Source organism: Bufo bufo, chromosome 1 (assembly GCF_905171765.1).
Source record: "Bufo bufo chromosome 1, aBufBuf1.1, whole genome shotgun sequence".
Taxonomy (NCBI): Eukaryota; Metazoa; Chordata; class Amphibia; order Anura; family Bufonidae; genus Bufo; species Bufo bufo.
This window is the reverse complement of record NC_053389.1, coordinates 36,028,892-36,050,943: the sequence shown is the minus strand read 5'-3', so window position 1 is coordinate 36,050,943 and position 22,052 is coordinate 36,028,892. Positions and strand designations below refer to the sequence as shown.

Here is a 22,052-nt window from a genome sequence, read left to right as displayed (position 1 = left end):
CGTCCAAAATTGTAAAATGTCAACCGAAGAATGTAACAGAAAAATTTGTGAAATTTATTAACCTGTCTACTTGGTAGAGCAGGGATCTATGACAGAAAAAAATTGGTGAATCTCACCCGAAAATGTAACAGACAAAGTAGTGAAATGACATAAAATAAAATACGTACAAATAAAAAAAAATAATAATTTGATTTATGAGGTGGAGTTCCATATGGAGTAGGAGTTTGAGGAGGTGGTGGATGTAGCGTTGTAGGTGGAAGCGGCGGTGGAGGAGGACGAGGTGGTTTTAATTTATTTTTTAAATTAGGGTAGACTCCAAAAGAGTGTGAAATATCCAAAATACAAGAATGAGCAATTGCGCTGCAGTATAACAATGGCTGGTTAGTGCCGGTATACATCTCTATTCTGCACAAGGTACTGAGGGATCCATGCCTGGTTCATTTTAATGAACATGAGCTTGTCCACATTTGCTGTTGACAGACGCCTGCGCTTGTCTGTGATAACGCCCCCTGCCGTGCTAAACACGCGTTCAGATAATACACTGGCTGCAGGGCAGGCCAGCACCTCCAAGGCGTAAAGGGCAAGCTCAGGCCATGTGCCCAATTTGGAGACCCAGAAGTTGAAGGGGGCAGACCCGTCATTCAGTACGTGTAGGCGTGTGCACACTTACTGCTCCACCATGTTGGTGAAATGCTGCCTCCTGCTAAAGCCTGGTTCACCCCTGAGCGTTTTACAGCGCATTCCTACGTACGAACGCGCTGTAAAACGCCCTACGCCCAAAGAAGTACCGATGCTTCTTTGGGGCGTATTGTCGCGCGTTCGCGCCCATAGACTTCAACGGCAATGCAGCAAAATTTCTCCTTGTGTGCACGTAGGTTATCGTACATGGCCCAGAACTGTCCTCTTTGCTTTCGGTTCACAATCACAGGATGGACCCAGAACCGTCGCCTGCTCAGTCTCCTTCTCCTCAAACGCATTATATACACTGCTGCAACTATTGCTGCAATTCGTCGTCGTTTGCAGAGATCCATAACAGACTGCAACCAACACACTCTCCTCTGTACATAAACACACAGGAAAGGGTGATGGTGCTCCACAGGAAGTCTTTTTCATTGGACGCCTCTGTGGTCAATCGCAAGAACGCGCGTACGGCGCGTTCCTATTTCCAAAAACGCGCTGTAATACGCCCCGAAAAGGACTGACAAAAACGCGTGTAAAACGCTCGTATCAAATACGCTCAAGTGTGAACCAGGCCTAAGACGTTCCATATCAGCTGGTGGTGCTGGTTGTTGTGGCGTGCTTTTCCACATTTCGCCATGCTAACCCTGCCTTCTGAGGTGCTGGCGATGCCCCAGCTGCGTTGGCGACCTCTTCCTCCTCCTCTGCCTTCGCCTTGTGCTTCCACTGTGTCCCCGCTGTCAGGTGGGAATGCCACCAGCAGCGCGTCTACCAGCTTGCGCTTGTACTCGCGCATCTTACGATCACGCTCCAGTAACGGTACGTTGTCCTTGTAACGGGGATCCAGCAGCGTGGCCACCCAGTAATCAGCACAAGTTAGAATGTGGGCAACTCAGCAGTCGTTGCAGAGACACTGCAGCATGTAGTCGCCCATGTGTGCCAGGCTGCCCAGAGGCAACGAAAAGCTGTCCTCTGTGGGAGGTGTATCGTCTGTGTCCTCTGTATCTCCCAGCCACGCACCAGTGATGGCCATGAGCTGGTCTGGGTGCCACCCTGCTGTGAACACGGTTCCTCCTCCTCCTCCATCTCCTCATCCTCCAAAACTGTGGCCTGGCTGGACAATTGTGTACCTTGGGTTTGTGGGTGCAGGAACCCACCCTCGGAGCCACTTGTGAATGACTGGCCGGAAACCCTACGAAAGGATCCCTCTTCCTCCTCCTCCTCCTGTGCCACATCCTCTTCCATCATCGCCAGCAGCGTTTTTTCAAGGAGGCATAGAAGTTGCATAGTAACGCTGAGAACGGCATTATCGGCACTGGCCATGTTGGTGGAGTACTCGAAACAGCGCAACAAGGAACACAGGTCTCGCATGGAGGCCCAGTCATTGGTGGTGAAGTGGTGCTGTTCCGCCGAGCGACTCACCCGTGCGTGCTGCAGCTGAAACTCCACTATCACCTGCTGCTGCTCGCACGGTCTGGCCAGCATGTGCAAGGGGGAGTTTCACCTTGTGGGCACGTCGCATATGAGGCGGTGAGTGGGAAGGCCGAAGTTACACTGCAGAGCTGACAGGCGAGCAGCAGCAGGGAGAGAACGCCTAAAGCGCGCACAGACGGCCCACACTTTATGCAGCAGCTCTGACATATTGAGGAAATTTTTAAGGAATCTCTGCACCACCAAATTCAGCACATGTGCCCGACAAGAGCTGCTACGAGATTTCGACAATTATCGCACACCACCAGGCCGGGCTTGAGGCTCACTGGCACTAACCACTCATCGGTCTGTTGTTCAAGGCCCGTCTACAGCTCCTGCGCGGTGTGGGGTTTGTCCCTTAAACAGAAAAGTTTTAAAACTGCCTGCTGTCGTTTACCCCTGGCTGTGCTGAAGTTGGTGGTGAAGGTGTTACGCTGACTGGATGAGGAGGCGGTAGAGGATGAGGAAGCGGAGTAGGAGGAGGAAGCAACAGGAGGCAAACTGAAGCTCCCTGCAATCCTCAGTGGTGGAAGGAAATGCGCCAAACTTCTATCTGCCTCAGGCCCAGCCGCCACTGCATTTACCCAGTGTGCTGTTATGGAGATATAACGTCCCTCACCGTGCTTACTGGTCCACGTATCCGTAGTAAGGTGCACCTTGCCACAGATGGCGTTGCGCAGTGCACACCCGATTTTGTCCCCTACTTGGTTGTGCAGGGAAGGGATTGCACGTCTGGAAAAGTAGTGGCGGCTGGGCACGACGTACTGTGGGACAGCCACCGCCATAATGCCTTTAAAACTCTCTGTTTCCACCAGACGGAATGACAGCATTTCAAAGGCCAGTAATTTTGAAATGCTGGCATTCAGGACTAGGGATCGCAGGTGGGTAGGGGATACTCCCAGTGTTTGGGAGATGGAGAGCTGAACGCTTCCGTGGGACATTGTGGAGATGCTTGGTGACCCAGGTGGTGGTGTTGCTGGCAGATCCTCTGTTTGCGGTGTGGCAGATGGCACTGTCACTCCAGAGGTGGATGAAGAAGCCGAGACTGCAGCAGAAGAGGAAGCAGGAGGAGCCAGGGACCTTTCTTGATTTTTGAGGTGTCTACTCCACTACAGCTCGTGCTTAGCACTTAAATGCCTGGTCATGCAGGTTGTGCTCAGGTTGAGTTTATGCCTCGCTTCAGGCTCTGATTGCACAGCGTGCAAACCACTCGTGTCTTGTCGTCAGCACATGTAGTGTCCCACTACGCAATGGTGGGCACTACTCAAGGGTCAATTGGGTCATGTTGTTCTCCACCTCTTGTGGAACATGGTCATGGTATTTTGTATTGCATTATAATGTATATTGCCATGTTATCTCCTGTGTATCAGGCCTGATAGGGGTGTAGTTTCTCCTCCCAAACTGTAGAGGGAGCTAGGGAACCCCCTAGTATATATAGATAGGTCCAGTCCAGGATAGGGTGTGTGTGGTTAGAAGCCAAGTGTTCACTTTAGTCAAGTAGTAGCTGAAGATTCAGCTTCTAACATGCAGCTTGATAGCCCAGGTTCCTAGCTTGCCTCCCGGAGAAGAAGTTTCCTCCTGAAGTGATCCTGCATCTTGCAAAGTACAGAGCAATGCTAATCTTATCCAGCCAAGTAGAAAGCTGAAGGGAAGAAGGTTATTTACAGCAAGAGGATTTATACCAGAGGAAGGTTTCCCTACCCAAGGATAAAGCCAGCTATTAGGCATACGGGCCTTTAAGAAAGCCAGACAGGATCTGAAGAAAGTACAGCCTGATCTGTGAGTTTTATTCCCTCTGAGTTACCTTGCTAGGATTCTACCTGCCATTGATGTAAAACCTGCCTGTTATCAAATATTCTTCACATGGAACTGTCTGAAGATTGTACATAGTTGAACTGTTCAGTAAAGAGGAATTCTAGTTCACTACAACCGTGTGTACCTTCATTATTCCTCCTAACAATCGGTGTGCCACCGTTACCGCCACTGGCGTCACGAACTGTAAGGGATCTAGCCATAGGCACGCTAAACCTACAACACCCAGGGCACCTCACCTATCACCTGGCCTGGTCCCTATATCCAGAGAGTGCCCCAGAGGATCTACGTGCCAGCCTCTTCACCACTGCTGTACGCCTGCCCAGGGTATACTAAAAACTGTGAATACTAAGAGCAACCCTCGGTCTGTTAACTGACCCCCGTGACCTCACATTCGCTCACCCTGAAGGACTGGCGGACTGCATATTTTGGCATCACAAACAGGATGCATATATTTCTACGCCATAGTGGAATCTGAACTGTGTGCCATAATTGCCTACTAAGTGATAAATGCCCTATCTGTTTATTTGAAAATTTTGGGGCCAAAGAACTGTGGAAAATTGCGGTGTGAAACTGTATATTGTAGACTGTCTGCCGAGCCACCGCTTGCTGTCAGTGAATTGACAGCGTTATGTTTCAAGATGGCCGCCTAAGCTGACTGGAATTATTGCTGCGCCATCGCTGTATTTTGTTGGCGGGAAAAATTTAGTGCCTTCCACTGAGAGAGCGGGAAGGACTGTGTTTTCGCGCCACCGCCTCTGCATTTAATTTGCACATATGCCAAGATGAACTCCGCCTCCCCCATGTTGGACTACCTAGGGGGCGGCCTCCTGGAGCAGTGGGAGGTCTTGTGCGAAGTCCTGTGTGCAGTAGAGGGATTGGACATGTCGCAGAGTGGAGATTCTCCTGCCGGAATGGCATTACCTGCGGACAAGAACCCGGAGTCTGAGATGGTCAGAGAGGGAGAAGAGCCACCCGCTTATACTCCGGGACCGGAGAGGCCACCTTGCTCCCCACCGCGTCCGCAGCCCGAGCCTTGCCCTGGCTCGCGTGGAGGGAGGGTTAAGCCTTCTGCGCAATGGCCCCTGCTGATGGCCGAGATACGCGCCGCCGAGATACGCAAGACTACTGCCAAGAAGAGATACTTCGAGGAGCTCGCAGAGACTATATTCGCGCACCATTCAAATACCCAGCCCCGTCTGGAGAGAAGGCGGGGAGTGGTCGTGACTTTCGATAAAGGCCGAGGTTTCGGGTTTATAAAGGACTTCTCTACCGGCCGAGACGCCAGGGAACTCCTTGGAGCTGGCTTTGGTGTGCTCGGTCCCTTGCTGCGGTGGACAGTAGCAGGCGTACTGTCTAGGGGACGGCCGCTCCGCTTTTGCACCCTGCTCCCTCTTCTGCTGTGCTGGTGGCTCTGTGCGACCACCGCCTCTTCCTCCGAACTACACAGGTCACTCGCATGACCTTGATTCCATGTGGGGTCGAGGACCTCATTGTCCTCCACATCATGTTCGACCCAGTCTTCACCCCTGCCCTCCTTGTCAATCTGCACACTTTCGAAAGCCCCAGCAGTTGGCACCTGTGTTTCGTCATCATCCGAGACATGCTGCGATGGTCCTCCCATGTACTCATCTTGAAACATAAGTGGTTGGGCATCGGTGCACTCAATCTCTTCCACTTCTGGGGCAGGACTAGGTGGATGGCCCTGGGAAACCCTTCTAACAGAGTCATCAAAAAGCAGAAGTGACTGCTGCATGACTTGGGGCTCAGACTGCTTGGCTGATTTGCAAGGGGGTGAGGTGAAAGACTGATAGACATCGGCTGCAGGTGCCAACTCCGATCTTTCAGCAGGAGACTGGGTGGGAGACAATGTGAAGGAACTGGAGGCACTGTCAGCAACCCAATCTACTATCACCTGTACTTGTTCAGGCCTCACCATTCGTAGAGCCGCATTAGGCCCGACCAAATACCGCTGCAGGTTCTGTAGCCTACTCGCACCTTAGGAAGGGGTTTCACTTGTGCATGTAGCTGGCACAGATTGACCACGTCCTCTCCCTGCAACAGGAGCTCCAACAGCAGCACCATGACCGGGGCCACGTCCCTTATTTGACGCTCTCCTTATATTTCCCAAATTTAGGATCTTGCCCTAAATGGGTGTTTAATTAATAGCAGAATAGAACGACAGTATGTAAAGGTTGTATCTCACGCGTACAGATCCAGACTAGGCCGCAATTAAAGTTTTTTGCCCAAAATGGGTGTTTGTTTAATAACAGAATACGACAGCAGTATATAACCATTGAATTTCACATGTGCTGATGCAGCAAGGGCTGTAAAATTGTGGATTTTGCCCAAAAAGGGTGTTTTATTAATCGAAGAATATAACCATAGTATCTAAAGTGTGTATCTCACACGTACAGATCCAGACTAGGCCGCAATTTAAGTTTCTTGCCCAAAATGGCTGTTTTTAAAATAACAGAATAGAACCACAGTATATAAAGTGTGTATCTCACACGTACAGATGTAGACTAGGCCGCAATTAAAGTTTTTTGCCCAAAATAGGTGTTTTTTTAATAACAGAATATGACAGCAGCATATAACGCTTGAATTTCACACGTGCAGATGCAGGAAGGGCTGTAAAATAGTGTATTTTTTACAAAAAGGGTGTTTTTAAATACCCAGAAAATTATAGCTGTATTTCTAGCTTAAATTGCACACTGACTAATCCTGCAAAGGCACTAGGTGTTGGATATTGCCAAAAATGGGAGTTTTTTTTAAAGCCAGATTATTATTGCAGTATTTCAAGCTTGGATTTGAATGTCACTAAAGCACATATGCAGTGCTGATGCACTGAGCTTGCATAAAATGGCCGCTGCCCACCTAACAGACGGATAAAAGTTATTTTTCTGTGTCACTGGGCTCAGGGCAGGCTAAAAGATTGTGCACTGCACCCACACAACTAAATCTATGTAGATCGCTGAGTTCAATTGCAGTTCTGGTCACAGATTCTGTCCTATTCTCTCCCTACACTAGTAACAGCAGAGTGACGTGCAGCACTACGTGACTCCAGCTTATATAGAGGCTGGGTCACATGCTGCACTGGCCAATCACAGCCATGCCATTAGTAGGCATGGCTGTGATGGCTTCTAATTTCACACAGTTAAACGCTTGTTGATTTGCTGCTCTGCAGCCTTTCAAAAAGCGCTAAGAAATCGCCAAACACCGAACCCAAACCCGAACTTTTACTGAAATGTTCGGGATCAGGTCCGGGGTCCAAAAATCCTAAAGTTCGGTACAAACCCAAACTTTACAGTTCGGGTTCGCTCAACCCTAGTGATGTGAACTCAGCCTAATTAGTTGAACATGAAGCAATAGACATGTGGCTTGTAACACCCAATTTATTAATTGCAGATTAGACATCACATCATAAAAAGACTTGGTGTCCTTAGTCACACCATGGACAGAACATGATGTCTACTGCCACAGTTACATAAATTATGTGACCAAAAATAAATAGAGTAAAAATATAAGAAAAGGACAAAATATATACATTCAATAAAAAAATATAAATGTGATAAACATAAAATAAAACATACAGTAAACATAATTAATAAAAATCATAAACATGAACTAAAAACAAATAAGTAAGGCCCTGTTCAGATAATGTGTCCTAGTATAAAATGCCACTGTACAGAGCCCTCCATATAACATAACCCTTCTTTGTGGCTTCAGTAGATGCCCCTATAGTGCCACCTAATAATGTGCCAGTAAAAAGTGCCCCCAATGATGCCCCCCGACCTTAATGTCACATTACTCCCACTCCATGTCACATCACCCCTCCTTTTTACATCACCCCCTTAATGTCAAATTTCTTCCCCCTCCCCTCCATGGCAGGACTCCCCCCACCCAATGGCACATTTCTCCCCTTCCATGGGCCTGGCAGCAGCACAGCTTACCCCCCCTAATGGCACATTTCTCCCCCGACCACCTCCGTGATGGCACAGTGGCACTGGCCCCCTTTGAGCCCTATGTCTGCACGTCTCTGCAGAACAATGTACTGTGTAAGAAGATGGAGAAAGGGGCAAACACAGTTCATTATTTATGATAAAATATTTTGAATTATATTAAAGGGGTTGTCCAGAATTGGAAAAACATGGCTGCTTTCTTCCAAAAACATATATATATATATATATATATATATATATTGTTCTCTACAGAACTCACCTCCACCCCTTGGCGCCTCTGATAACCTCTACTCCAGGTACCTTTCTCGTGAGTCCTGGTCCATCCCTAGGACCGGAGAGTTCCAATTGTACCGTAATCCTCTTTTTTTTGTATTCCTATATCTATCTTCTTCCAAAAACAGCAGCACATCTGTCCTTAGGTGGTGTGTGGTATTAGAGTGAAGAACTCCGCCAAGAACGACCTCGGCACATCTGGTGACGTCCACTGCCTGCTGCCTTTAACCAGGTATCAGTGTCTCCTGTCCCTTCAGGCATCAGCTATCAGAGGTAGTGTAATGACCTGGAGATTCCCTGTGGGAAAGTCTATGCTTCCTCACAGGTGAAAAACTCACAAGCCCTTAAAGTGTAACTGCCGTTCTGTTTTTATTTTTGTAATGTGTAGGGGCAGTGATACTGACCATTTTTGAAATATACTTTAATTACTGAAATGATACATTTCTATTAGAAATATAGCTGTAAAGTTGCCCATTTTGAGCCTTAACAATGCTCCTCTGTCTTCTGTTTACATAACAGTGGAGACTTGCTAACACCGACTGTGTTATGTAAACAGAAGACAGAGGAGCGTTACTAAGGCTCAAAACGCGGAACTTTAGAGATATATTTCGAAAAGAAATGTATAATTTCAGTAAGTAAAGTATAATACAAAATAGTCAGTATCACTGCCCCTACATATTACAAAAATAAAAACAGAATAGCAGTTACACTTTAAAGGGGTCTTCCAGCCAGAAGCAGAAGTCCTCACTGTGTAGTGACTGTGCTGATATCCTGCTGCTCAGCTCACCCCACCACCAGCTGCCAAAAATGGGTGTCAGACTCCAGCAATCTAATATCAATATCCTTAAGATAAGCAATCAACAGCTACAGGCTGAAACCCCATTTAAAGGGCGAATTCCATGATTGTTGTAAAAAAAAGAAAATCAGACATCATATAGCAATCTTTTTCTAATAAAGGTAAAACCAACCCTGCACCTCACATGGATGCAGAGATCTCCACTTTCACTGCTCCAGTTGCTCTGCTAGATTATATTCAGAGGGTCCTTTCTGCTACAGCTCTCTCCTTGTAACTGCTAAAGCGTCTAACAGAACATATGGCTGGGGGCAGTTATAGATTTGAACTGAGCACGTTCGAGCAGCTCAGTGAGACGGACAAAAAATAAATAAAAAATAACAAACAGCAGGTGGCGCTGTACAGATACATTTTATTTTACATCTCTAAATTTTTGATTGCATAAAATGCAGAGTTTTCAGATCCAGGCGCTGGTTTGAAAATTTTAAAATATGTTTCGTTACACAAGCCGTTAATGAAGAAGTCAGAAATGATTATAATTGTTGTAATCAGAAACTAATTATAAGTTAATAATACACTAGGTTAATGATTACATAATAATTTGGTCATTGCATATGTCACAATGACAGTCATTATAAATTGTATTTAGGTCACAGGTCACACCCGTAACACCCTTATACCCTCACTGTATATATAATAGAGCACCAGTAGTATCCCTGCTTCACCTGAAGACCATACTCATCATCCTACGTACATCATCCAGGTAGGTACCAAAGCTTTTACTATTATCCAGACAAAAAGATACTGCCCCCATTGTGAAGGGACTGTCCTCAACCTTGGGGAACGTTTTTGGGTGACAACTAAACTCATGGCCGCCAAATAGACACAACAAGACCAATGGGTGAAACAAAAACAGATACTCACTTATCTTGTTTTTCATGCTTCTGGTGAAAGACCCATAGAGTAGATAGAGTCCTTAGCTAGCATCTCAGTAGTGACCCGATGCTACGGCAAATATGAAGTGTCCAGTGCCTGTTTGACTCTATCCCATTCCTTCTAGGGGTAAACGTTATATGTGCCCATTCAGGGCAGAGGATGCAGGTTTCACTTGAAGAGACCTTAACGTCCTTACTTATTCCACTGGGGCGGGGAGTCATTGACAGATTCACTCCCTATAGAGAAGTGAAAGATGGCTTATTACCGTCCTTACCTTCCTGATGGCTACAGTTACAGTTTCTGTGCTGTAAGGGAGAGTATGAGGTTCACCCCTACCTTCCTCCTTGCACTTTGCCCAATGTACATTAACAGTGGGGGAAATTTTTATAGGGGTTGTCTACGCAATCATTCATGGCTTATCCTCCAGATAGGCCATCAGGATCTGATTTGCAGGGGTCTGACTCCTGCACTCTGACAATCAGAGGCTCTGATTCACTTTAACCAACTCTGCCCACTGTGAAATGGATGTAGATGGGTAGTTTAGGCAACAACTTCCAGTGCCTGAGCTATTGCTGCTAATCAGTGAGGTGCAGAGGGTCAAACTCATACTGATCAGACACTGGTGACCTATCCTGATAGGACATCAATAGTAAATTAGTGAACAGCGTCTCTTGCTTCACCATGAATTATTTGATCCAGAAATAAAATAGGCTTGAAAAAGCTTAGGTGCATAAAAATTTAGTATAGTATGATCTCTCATCTCCAACAATTTATTGAAACAAAAACCAACACCAGTGGTGGGTATACCCCCACAAAAATGTCAGGGTCTCAATAACTTGTCATATGGCCTTGAGCATCAATTATAGCTTGACAACAACATCTAATGCTGTTCACAAGTCGCCTTATTGTCTGCTGAGGCATGGCACCCCACTCTATTTGGAGGGCAGCTCTCCAGTCATTGAGGTTCTGGGGTACAGAGTTACGAGCCTCTACACGGCAACTCAGCTGATCCCATACGGTTTCAATGGGATTCAGGTCTGGAGAAAGTGTAGGCCACTCCATTTGAGGTCCCCCAGTCTCCAGCAGCCTTTCCCTATTGATGTGACCTCAATGAGCTGACGCATTGTCATCCATGAAGATAAAATTAGGCCTGTGTTGTTCATGCAGAGGCACAATGACTGGATTAATGTTGTTATTGAAGTAGTATGGGCTTGTCACTGGACCATTCAGAAAGTGTAGGGCAGTTCTGTATTGACTAGACATACCTGCCCACACTGTAACACCACCACCAAAAGCTTGTCTGGTGACAACAGAGGCTGATGCAAAATGCTCTCCTTGTTGTCTCCAAAATTGTTTTGGAGGAAATTGTAGCCATCATTTCTCCTCAGCGTGAATCGACTTTCATCAGTGAACAGCACTGAGGCCCACTGTTCCCAGCGTAGATGACAAGACGATGACGCTTGTGCCTCGTGGTGCGGTCAGACACCATTTCACGTCGTCTAGCACGCAGACCACGCTGATGTAAATGGTTCAGAATGGTCTGACGTGACACTTGGGTGCCTCTCACCTTCTTTAAATGTGCCTGGAGTTGTGAGGCATTCATCATCCAGTTCCACAGGGCATTGTTCACATTGAAGCAGTCTTCCGTGTGGGATGTGGCCAAAGGATGTCCACTTCTATGCCTTTTTGTGACTCTTCCAGTCTCTCCGTATCTCTGATACAACCTGCTGATGACACTCTGTGACACTCTAAGCTCGGTGGCCACCTCAGTCTGAGAACATTCAGCTCGAAGCCTTGCAATGATGAGCTACTGTTCATCAATTGTTAGGTGTCGTTTTGGTCTCATGATGTCAAAATGTGAACAGCATGATGAGGAGGACTGTTTAAATACCAATTCTGTTTCAATAGTTTTTATTGAGGGTTTAATTTCAAACGGTTAAAGAAAGTACATTACAGGTTGATTTGTTACAGCATCAAGCAGAGTACCATTATAATCAGGTAACTAAAGGAGAATATAAATTCCAATCTAATACAATTATTCAGATAACATTATTTCATGTAAAGCATCATCCTATTCTTTATTGTGCTTCAATGAAGCAACCTTCTATTTGGTAATTGCTTTGTGTGGCCAAAAAGTATTGTGTACTGTATGTAAAGTGTAGAAGAAAAATAAACGGGGTAGATGCGGGTAGAGATAAAATAAACAAAAAGATATATAACTAGAAAGTACTTAGAAAAACCTATTTAGGTCCCTTATGCAAAGGAAAAAATATACATCACAATCTAATCTAAGGGCTCATGCACACGAACGTATTTTCTTTTTGTGTCCGTTCCATTTTTTTTTGGCGGACCGTATGCGGGACTATTCACTTCAATGGGTCCGCAAAAAAAAAAAACGGAAGTTACTCCATGTGCATTCCGTTTCCGTATGTCCGTATTTCTGTTCTGCAAAAAAATAGAACATGTTCTATTATTGTCCGCATTAGGGACAAGGATAGGACTGTTCTATTAGGGGCCAGCTGTTCGGTTCAGCAAAATACGGAATGCACACGGACGTCATCCGTATTTTTTGCGGTTCTGTTTTATGCGGACTGCAAGATATATACGGTCGTGTGCATGAGCCCTAACTGTCTAATAATGAGAAGTACCTCGATGAAGACCACGGTGTCCAAATTTCTGTGTATTTATTAAGTGTATTGTTGCTTCTGGCAATCATTTTTTCAAAGCTACAATTGACATTTACCTTCCCTATTATTTCAGACATGTGAGGAGTTGATGAGGATTTTCAATTTTGCGCTATACATTGGAGAGAGGCTGTTAAAATATGACAGAGAACAGTCCTTTGGGGGACTGAGTACCTATCGATATCAAGTCTTAGCAAAAAAGTGTCAGGGTTAACTGGTAGATTGATGTTAAGTGAAGAGTAGATTAGAAGGACAGTTTTTTTTCCAGAAACCTGTAATAATTGGGCATTCCCAAAATATATGTCGTAATGTGCCGACTTGATTACAGCCTCTCCAACGTAGATCGGGGGAATCTTTATATATTTTAGAGAGCCTGTATGGGGTGTAATACAATCTGAAGATTAGTTTGGACTCGGAGTAAGCCTCATGTTAGAAATGTGTGAATCCAGATAGGGTCCTGCTAATCTCCCTTTCAATGATTTATTTATTTGATTATTCAATATTACATAGGAGGGATGGATTTTAGGGGGTGAGAACTCGTTTTTATTCAGGAAGGTACGTATTTGGAGATATTTATATAAATCTGATTTATCTAGTCCGTATTTATTGCTCAAGAATAAAAAATTATGAAGTATTGGGCCTTTGTAAAGATCTTGTATGGTCTTAATACCTGATTGTATCCATGAGGAGACTGATATTTCCGGGATGACAATATCGAGGACTTGGAGGAGAATTTCCATTGTTTTAAGGATTGGGAGATTTGAGCATATTTTGATATGTTTGGAGAGTGGATTTGACCGTCGGCAGTAAGTTGGTATTATTTATATTGCCCACATTAGAGGCCAGTAAGAGAATGTTTAGTCTTTCAGTCTGACTAGTATGTTTCTCTATGTTCACCCAGAGTTTGTCAGATTGGGGAGTCCACCATGCTGTCGATTGATCAAGTAGCGAAGCAATATGATATGAGTTAATATCTGGGAGGCCCAAACCACCATGGTTTTTATGTCTGGTCAGTACCCCAACTGCGATTTTAGGGTGTTTGTTTGACCAAATAAGCTTGCTACGGCCAGGGTTGAAAGGAAACACTGGCAGCAGATCACCGCTGAAGACACGGCGCCTGGGAGCATCACTTCCTGTCCTTTATGGTTTGGATCATGTGACCTTGCTGACCAATCCTCACCCTCCTGCAAATATTTAAGTGACTCAGCCCCCTTCCCAGATGCCTCAGTGTCAAGGTCCTTGTGTCCTGTTAAGGTTCCTGATATCTGCTTGTGTTCCTGACTCGTACATGTATTCCTGGACTCTGCTACCTGTTTGATCCCTGCCTGCTTGCCTTGACTCTCCTGTTGCCGACCCGTATTGCCTGACCTGTACCTGTGCCACCTGCCCTGACCTGTTGCCTGTTTGACTTCTCCTCTGCCTCACCCTTCGGTGCTGCACTGTTGCTCTTGGTTACGATTCAGCCTGCTGACAACGCCTGTACCTCTGGCACCTTTCTCAGGTACCTCCTGGTCCGCCTGGACCAGCTGCCTCGTGTGCCTATCCTCCTCAAGAGTTAGCGACCTGGTGTTCCCCTCGGGAAAGTCTATCCCCACCATCAGGGGTACTGTGAAGATCGAGGGGTTCACTTAGACAACGCCCTTAGAGGAGGTGGGACACGTGGCACAGTGTTGACCGTGCATTGGGGACCGAAAATTGTGGTCCCCAATGCACGGAACGGCTGCACAACGGCCGTGTGCATGAGCCCTCATATGTAGGGGGTTCAGTAATTTACCATTAGTTGTTGTATCTGTGAGTTGACCGCGGCAGTGCAAGGGTTAATGCGCCGGCATAGATGTTTTCACCGATGCCGGCGCATACAGCAGGGGTCCGGTATCAGTGACTGCCGGACCCCTGCAGCTGATCAGTACGGCGCTGGGATTTGTGACCCTGATACCAACGCCATACATGTACAGTGCTGGTATCCTACGGTATCCTCCGGCTAGTAGTGTCTAAGGTTGGATTAGTTATAATGTTAAGGTCACCAAATATGTATAGATGACCCTATTGAACGTTTGCAAATTTTTTGGCAAATTTGTTTAAAAAAGAAATCTGCGAAGCATTGGGGCCATATAAATGACATATTGTGTATATTATTCAGCTTACATACCAAGACAAACCTTCCCCTTTTATCTTTCAATAGACATACTTTCCCAAATGCTATGGAGTCTGTAATTGCAATGCATACACCCGCCTTTTTTGTGGTTGAGCACGAGTGGTAAAAATATGGGGGAAATGTTTATGCTTCATCTAGGGGCATCTTCTAGCAGTAGATGGGATTCTGGAATGCAGATAATGTCTGCTCTATTGTTTTTTGCTTCCCTCCAGAGAGAATGGCGTTTATATGGATGATTAAGTCCTTTTACATTTAAGGAGAATACTTTAATAGTCATTTTGTGTAGTTGTGAATAGCTTGCGGTTGTCGTAGATCCTTGGGAACGGACTGTAAGTCTTTGGTTTGGCTTGACTGGCATAAATCAGTTTGTCTGGTTTGAAGGTCTTCTGAGGACGAGTTGTGTTGTTGGGGTGGCCGTCTGGTTGTCATCTGATGTTGGTTCTAAAAAGAAACAAAGCAAAAACGCAAACAAAAACAGTAGAACTATTCCTTGTGGAAGTTATCTGGGCGATCAACAAGTGTATGGGGACAGTCATTGTGGACTTGTTCTCCTCATGTGTTGTGAGGTTCAGGCCTCCTTAGAGGCATGGATCCATTCCTCCTGAATATTCGTTGTTCCTTTTTTCCTCATGTTCTGTGATTATTAGTTGCCACTGTGTAAGTAGCTTCTTCCCTTGTTCTAGGTTTAGTATGATGTGGGTTTTCCCTTCTTTATGGAGAATTAGCTGGTGGGGAAGCCCCATTTGTAAGGGATTTTGTTTTCCCTTAGACATGCCGTAATAGGGTTAGATGTTTCCTTTCTAATATAGTCGCTTGTGAAAGGTCTGTAAAAAGCGCTACTTGTTCATAGGGCTCCGGTAGAGTGTGTTTTTTTCTTGCCGCTGCCATCATTTCTTCTTTAATGTGGTAGACGTGGATGCGGGCCAGGACATCTCTAGGTTTGTTTTCGGGTATAGAATTAGGTTTAGGGAGTCTGTGTGCCCTGTCCACTGTGAGACCTAAGGGTGTCTCCTTTGGGTAAAGGGTTTTCATTATATTCTGAACATATTTAGTCAGGTCACTGGGGGGAATTGCTTCAGGAATCCCTCTGAACTGAAGGTTGTGTGCAGTTTGCAGTCTCCAATGCACAGGCAACGTCCGAGCGGCAGCCGGGATGGATCGAGACCCATTCAACTTGAATCGGTCCATGATGCGTCCACACCGCAAAAAAAAATACAATAGAACAAGTTCTATTTTTTTGCGGTGCGGAGGCACGGACAGAAACATTAAGGAGTGCTTCCGTTGGGTTCCGATCCGTGCTTCCGTTCCGCATCTCCGTGATTGCAGACCCATTCAAGTGATCCATGATGCAGAGCGCCCACGGGTCGGTGACCGTGTATTGCGGACCCGCCGTATGCGGACCACAATACGAGCACTCAACGTTCGTGTGCAAGAGGCCTAAGTCTGCTATCTTTGCTTTAGTGCTTGTAACATCATCGTCCAAGGAATTATGTGCGTCTACTAATGTGTTACGTGCTACAGTGTATTCTGCCATTTTGTTTTCCATATGATCTAGCCTGTCTCCCAGTTCCTCTATATTAGCCGAAAGATTGCTACACATTTTAGTTATGTCTTCTTTAATTGAGCGTTTTAGGGCTAAGAGCATCTTCTTCATAAGATAACGTCATTAGAGGTGGGAATGTAGGGGAAAAAAAAGCACCAGCCTACGTGCGCTCCCAGCCACCAGAGAGGCTGACGCTTTTTCCTATAGTGTGCAAGCACGACCACCGCTGATGGATTGCAGGGTGGTCTGTAACCATGGAAATGAGCAGTGTATAATGTGATGGAAAAATGTATCCAGCCAGCGAAGGAAGCAATACAGATAATAAAAATACATTAGTAAGTGGCTTGTATTAACTTTCTCTACATGATAAATGCAACTTGAAGTGAGATGACTGCTTTAAGCTCCTTGTTAGAGAACAGCAAGTTCTGCAAAAATGAGTGAAACACTGAACAGTTGGACGTGTGCATTCAAAAGGTTAGAGAAGGTCACATTAAGTTCACCTGTAAAGGTTAGTGGGCATTTTAGGTTCATCCTGAAATTTCACCCACAAGCCAAATACTCCTAACTTTTTGTGAGTAGTGTGTATGTACTGTGTATATATATATATATATATATATATATATAGAGAGAGAGAGAGAGAGAGATAATGTTATATATAAAAAAATAACAGTCATCTGGACCGTGAACAAATGAGCAAGCTCCCCATCGACCAATTCCCAACATGGCATCTGTCAGTCGCCCATATAATACAACGAGCGGTGCTAATCACAAGAGTTTTTACCCGCTCGCAGGGCCGTCTTTAATATTGATTGGAGCCTGGGCAAAAATTTACTTGGGCCCCCTGGATCCCGCCTTCCCACACCCTAGCAGGCAATCACGCCCTCCACCACAACACACACAAAAAATCCCCACACCTGGTAGAGTACAGTAATTGACTGTAAATACTTCCAGTTCTGAAGACTCCAGTGGCTCAGGATCAGTGCTCTGGGCAGCTGGGCTCAGGCTGGAAGTGGGCACCGCTCTGCAGGAAGGAGACCGGGGCTCGGCTCACCCTAGTGTTACAGTGCACCCCAGCACCCCACAGTATGCAGTATAGCACCCTATAGTATACAGCACCACACAGTATGCAGTATAGCACCATATAGTATGCAGCACCCCACAGTATGCAGTATAGCACCCTATAGTATACAGCACCACACAGTATGCAGTAAAGCACCCTATAGTATACAGAACCCAACAGTATGTAGTATAGCACCCTATAGTATGCAGCACCCCACAGTATGCAGTATAGCACCCTATAGTATACAGCACCCCACAGTATGCAGTATAGCACCCTATAGTATACAGCAACCCACAGTATGCAGTATAGCACCCTATAGTATACAGCATCCCACAGTATGCAGTATAGCACCCTATAGTATACAGCATCCCACAGTATGCAGTATAGCACCCTATAGTATACAGCATCCCACAGTATGCAGTATAGCACCCTATAGTATACAGCATCCCACAGTATGCAAGCAGTATAGCACCCTATAGCATACAGCACCCTACAGTATGCAGTATAGCACCCTATAGTATACAGCAACCCACAGGATGCAGTATAGCACCCTATAGTATACAGCACCCAACAGTATGCAATATAGCACGCTATAGTGTACAGCACCCCACACTATACAGTATACAGCACCCCACAGTATATAGTAGAGCAGTATAACACTCCACAGTATACAGCAACCCATACTATACAGTATACAGCACCTCACAGTATACAGTAGAGCAGTAGAGCACCCAACAATATACAGCATCCCACAGTATACAGCACCTCACAGTATACAGTGTACAGTACCCCAAACTATACAGTATACAGCACCTCACAGTATACAGTAGAGCAGTATAGCACCCCACACTATACAGCACCCCACAGTATACAGCACTTCACGATATACAGTATACAGCACTCAAAACTATACAGAATACAGCACCTCACAGTATACAGCACCCCACAGTATACAGTAAATCAGTATAGCACCCCACAGTATACAGCAACCTAACGGTATACAGCATCCCACAGTATACAGCACCCCACAGTATACAGTAGAGCAGTATAGCAACCCACAGTATACAGCACCCCATAGTATACAGCACCCCATAGTATACAGCACACCATAGTATACAGTAGAGCATTAAAGCACACCACAGTATACAGCATCCCACACTATACAGCACCCCACAATATACAGCACCCACAGTATACAGCATCCCACACTATACAGCACGCCACAATATACAGCACCCCACAGTATACAGTAGAGCAGTATAGCACCCCATAGTATACAGTACCCCACAATATACAGCAACCCAAAGTATACAGTAGCTTACAGTATATTAGCATAACAGCCTCTGTCACCTTTTCCTGACGTAATCTTCACAAAAAAAGCTCCACAATTAAGGCAAACTTCTCCTGCTGCAACACTCCTGGTAGAAAGAAAGGACCTTTGATTACCTCATAACCATGTGACCAGTAATATTGCTAGGTTTCTGGTCACATGGTGATGATGTCATCTAAGGTTCTTTAGAATCACAGCTCTCATGGTTCGCTGCCTGGAGTGCTGGCAGGCAGGCATGGCAGCACCCCCCTGTGTAGCTGACAGCCTGACACCCGGGGCAGTGGCCAGCAGGGCTCAAGAGGCAGCGACCTTGGGCCCCCCAGGAGCAACTGGGCCCGGGGCAGCTGCCCCTTTTGCCCCTTGTTAAAGATGACCCTGCCCGATCGATGCCATCGGTGCAGCTCAGCTCTTTGTTATATGCCTAGAAGTTTCTAACCTCCTCGCTGCTTCCAAAGGTCTTCAGTGTGCAGGATGCATGTACATCTGTTTCAGACCTTAGGAACATGGCCTGGTACCACTAACCACCTACATTACAAGGAACAAAGGGAAAGAACCACTAAAATCCACTAAAATAAACATTGCCACACACCTTTAAAGGGGTTGTTCCACAGAAAAAAAATCTACAGTTTTTACAAATCAGCTCCTGCATCTGAATACTTTTGTAATTGCGTGTAATTAAAAACTTAGCATAGCCACTGAGTTATTCACTGACATCTATCTGTATAGCGCCACCTGCTGTTTGCTCTTTTTCAAAATTCTTTGTCCTGCCCACTAAGATGCATTAGTTTTGTCCTTCAACTGCCACCAGCTGCAGTAGAAAGGGCACACCCCCTGAGGAAGTGCACACCCCATAAAGCTGTCCACTTGAAATAAATCTAGCAGAGCCATGAATGTGGAGACCTCTGGATCCATGTGAGGTCCAGGGCTGGTTCTAGCTTTGTTAGAAAGAGATTGCCGTGTACTATAGGATGTCTTGTTTTCATTTTTACATTATTCATGGGATAACCCCTTTAAGTATAGAGGTTTGAATCATGTGAATACATTTGCTGAATGATCTCTGATTAAGTTTTCTAATCAAATCAATTATTTACAGGAAAAAGTTTGAACCTAAAGATGGCGCCAACATCCGTGGTGCTCATTTCATCCCTGAGTGAGTTGCACATATTATCGGTATACTGTTGAATACACCGTATATAGAAAAATGTTCCATACAATATACAAAAAGTGATTGTCACACATTAGTAGTTACACATTAGAAATCATTCGTTTTATTTAACCTCTTAGTGACCACCCATACGCCTTTCTACGACGGTCACTAAGGGGCCTTAGGCTGGGCCACCGCTTTTTTACAGCAGCCCCATCTAAGCGCTGCACGGATCCCCGTGCAGCGGGGAGCGGGGGCTCAGCTCTCATATGAGAGCTGACCTCCTGCTCTAATAGCCCGGACCGGCCGGCTGTTTAACGCTTTACATGCTGTGGGCTGGGGCCTGGTATAGGCCCCAAGCCTGCCTTGAGTAGATTCCAGCAGGAAAGTTGCTCACCACATCACCCATATGTCCTCTAAATAATAAATTGTGTGAGGTGCTCCCCCTCACACAATGTATAAAACTGGCTGCCTGCAGCTACCACTAGGGGGAGCTGAGTGCACAGGAATTTATACAGATACTATTAAATATAATGGCATCTGTAAAAATTTCTTTGCGCGTTCCCTAGTGACAGCCGCAGTAAACCGTGGTACATTTTAGTTGGAAGCAGTGGAGTGGTCTGCCTCCACATGTGTACTGCCAGGGTGCCATATACAACCTCTCTCATTACATATGTTCTATGGTCTTTGCTCTGAATATATCCGGGACGTTTGTGTTCTTGTTTTGCAGGTCTTCTCATATTAATATCTGCCCAGGGATCTAATGGTAAGTATTAGACCCCCATTAAAGGGTGTCTCCGATGTTTATCTATTGATGACCTTTCTGCTCCCATTCAAATGAAAACCCCTTTAACTGGTTGATGGAGTGCGTAGTCCCATCAGTCATTTATGTGCGAGCTCCTGCACACAGTGCCACAGGCAGGAACAGGTCCTTAGGGAACCCTATGACATCACTGATGACATCACAGGGATCCTCTGTGGTAGAGGGGGCTGGAGAGCACAGAATGGCTGCCACAGGACTCTCATACACATTAGACTATTGTCCGAAACCACCATTTTTTTACTTCGGATTTCATTTGCGGATTCTCAGAAAAATACACAGTGTATCTGTCCAGGGCAAATGTGACTCATGTGAACATAACCTTTAAGAGACTGAGCGAAAGGGAAGACCCCTCTAACAACCTGAACCGTCCCCTTCCAAACCATATACAGGACTCAGGTCCAGTGCTTCCATACATTACCCAGCATTCATTAACACATACAACAGTATACACATACAACAGTATACACATACAACAGTATACACATACAACAGTATACACATACAACAGTGCACACATACAACAGTATACACATACAACAGTATACACATACAACAGTATACACATACAACAGTATACACATACAACAGTGCACACATACAACAGTATACACATACAACAGTATACACATACATCAGTATACACATACAACAGTATACACATACAACAGTACACACATACAACAGTGCACACACAACAGTATACACATACAACAGTGCACACATACAACAGTGCACACATACAACAGTATACACATACAACAGTATACACATACATCAGTATACACATACAACAGTATACACATACAACAGTATACACATACAACAGTGCACACATACAACAGTACACACATACAACAGTATACACATACAACAGTGCACACATACAACAGTGCACACATACAACAGTATACACATACAACAGTATACACATACAACAGTATACACATATACAACAGTATACACATACAACAGTATACACATACAACAGTGCACACATACAACAGTACACACATACAACAGTATACACATACAACAGTGCACACATACAACAGTGCACACATACAACAGTATACACATACAACAGTATACACATACAACAGTATACACATATACAACAGTACACACATACAACAGTACACACATACAACAGTACACACATACAACAGTGCACACGCACAACAGTGCACACATACAACAGTGCACACATACAACACTGTACATAGTGGTATACACATACACAGCGGTACACATATACATATACACAGCAGTATACACATGAATAGTGGTACACACATACAACAGTATACACATACAACAGTACACACATACAACAGTATACACATACAACAGTACACACATACAACAGTATACACATATATAACAGTACAC

At 45.2% G+C, this 22,052-nt stretch overlaps 1 protein-coding gene across 1 annotated transcript in view; it reads left to right on the top strand.

Annotated features, from left to right (window-relative positions):
• Positions 1–9,697: 9,697 nt before the first annotated feature.
• The window catches only part of LOC120993490 (serine protease inhibitor swm-1-like), a 137,371-nt gene continuing 125,016 nt past the window's right edge, over positions 9,698–22,052 (top strand). Inside the window, exon 1 of the mRNA XM_040421985.1 lies at positions 9,698–9,751. The gene's annotated coding sequence lies outside the window, so the exon portion shown is untranslated. The remainder of the gene's footprint in view (positions 9,752–22,052) is intronic.